We start from the raw sequence: 2,391 nt of genomic DNA, 5'->3' as shown, positions 1-2,391 counted from the left end.
AAAGTAAGTTTACTCGTCTCGAGTCATTTCTCTATTTCATTATACACTCAGTACTCATTATAAAAAATGTTTTATTTGTCCCAGATGACCTTGCTTTCCAAAATCTCTGGTAAGATTTGCTTCTTTGCCCATACCTTTTATTGTTCCTCTCTCTGCGACCAGTCCTACATGTAGACGGTTTATTGTGAAAATCTTTTTAGAATGCAGTTGTATTCGTCTGTGAAATATGTTAACATGGTAAGCAGCATCTCCTGGTGGGTCTTCCTGCACAGGTGGTTTGTGTCTCAGTGCTGGGGTTTGGAGAGAGGATATTCATAGCGGCCGCTTTGTTTTTTTCACATTTCCCGAGCAGGATGTGGGGACTTTAGGAACTCATGCCTATCCACCCATATCTCAGCATAAACTGAGATGCAAAGTAATTTGAACAGGATAGAGAAAAAAAAAAAAAGAAAGCAGGAAAAGAATATGAATGAGATACTTGTCCCTGCCAGGAGTCTGACTTGTGCCTCTAAGTGATTTATCAATAGAGTCAGGTTGCTTAGTGGAGGAGTCCCTCTTTCTCCACAAGCAGGGCGAGGAGAGAAGGTTGTGGTTGCATATGCGTGGCCAATAAAGATACCCTTTCACAGGTGAGATGCTCTGAGAAGAGTGTACCCTTATTCCTTCATGAGCTCCAAGTCCTCTCCCTCAGGGGGATCTAAGCATTCATGCAGAGACCCTTACTGCAAACTCTAATATGTTTTCAGGAGAGGAAGAGGTGGGCTGGAAAGCTATTCTTGGCCCACACTGTGACTCCTCGGTCCTCCTAACAGCTAGAACTCTGGTGAGCTGAGTGGAATCCACGGGCAGTCCGAGGGTCGGGGTCCTGAAGGAAGGCTCTTTGTTCCTCTCTTGCCTTGACAGTGCTCGCCAGGGAAGGAAGGACTCAACGTGATGCTTACGCATCTCTTTAGAAGTTGTCAGAAAAGACTTCTAGATTGGGCATCTTACCTGTGCAGCATTCTTAAGACTATCACATGGCGGTAGAAACAACAGAATTGCCATCACCTCTTGAGCTGGGTCAGTCTGCTTGGCTCCAGATCCTCAGGTTCAGGACAGAGAAGAGAAAGGCACCCTAAAGCCTTGGGGGAACCACAGAAACCGCTGCCAGGAACTGAGACGTGAGGCCTCTCCTTGGCCATTCCTGAAGTAATGCAGCATCTCTAGAGAGGAAGGACATTTAGCCTCTTGCTAGCAGAGTCCAGGGGCTCTGACTGGAGTGGTTGAGAGAGTTTGACACAACTTAGAGACGATGAAAATAGACAGCACTTTCAGGAATTTTAATTGCAAAGAGAGCAAAGAGAGAAGAGAGCAAAAGAGAGGGCAGTAAGTGGCTGGCAAAGTGAATGGAAGATTTTTTTTGAAGATAGGAGATATAATAGTGGCTGGGAGGTGGGATTCAGAGGTGCGTGTATCATCACGGATGTATCGCAAAAGGATAAGTTTCAGTAAAAGAGAAGTGCGTAATAGAACACACAATATGACATGATTTTATTTAAAAGGTGAAATATCAAGAAATCCCCATCACTTCTTTATGAGTATATATGTAGTCCATTTTTAAAATGTATACTTATTTATTTTGAAAGAGAGAGAGGGAGAGAGAGGGAGGGAGGGAGAGAGAGAGAGAGAGAAAGAGAGGGTGAGGGAGAGAGGGAGAGAGAGAGAAAGCATGAATGGGGGAGGGGCAGAGAAAGAAGGAGAGAGAATCCCAAGCAGGCTCCACTCTGAGCACGGAGACCGACGTGGGGCTCATCTTATGTCTGTGAGATCATGACCTGAGCCAAAATCCAGAGTCAGATGCTTAACTGTCTGAGACACCCAGGCACCCCAGTAGTCAATTTGTTTTGACTGTTCTAAATTGTTTATTAGGTAAGAATTTTATAAACCTTCCTTATATTAGTAGTAATGGTGGAGCTGGAGAGTACTGTGCTTTCTCCAAGCTGCACGGAGAACCACTGAGAGTATGGTGGCACTTGAGACCCTTTCTAAGGCCGCAGCTCTTATGGCCTGCAGATGTGAGCCCTCCAATCTCCCTGGCTTGTGGACTGGTTTTGTGATCCACTGGGTGTCAGGATTTCTTCTCCTTCTCCTCCTTCCTCTTCCTCTTCTTCTCCTTCTCCTTCCCTTTTCCCCTTCCCCTTCTCCTCCTCCTCCTCCTCCTCCTCCTCCTCCTTCTTCTCCCTCTTCTTCCTCTTCTTCTCCTTCTCCTTCCTCTTCCTCTTCTCCTTCCCCTCCTTCCCCTTCTCCTTCCCTTTCCCCCTTCTCCTCCTCCTCCTCCTTCTTCTCCCTCTCCTTCTTCTTCTCCCTCATCTTCTCCTTCTTCTCCTCCTCTTTCGTCTTCATCTTCTTTTT

Source organism: Acinonyx jubatus, chromosome B4, assembly GCF_027475565.1.
Source record: "Acinonyx jubatus isolate Ajub_Pintada_27869175 chromosome B4, VMU_Ajub_asm_v1.0, whole genome shotgun sequence".
NCBI lineage: Eukaryota > Metazoa > Chordata > Mammalia > Carnivora > Felidae > Acinonyx > Acinonyx jubatus.
The sequence above is the reverse complement of the archived record's forward strand: the minus strand, read 5'-3'. Positions refer to the sequence as shown.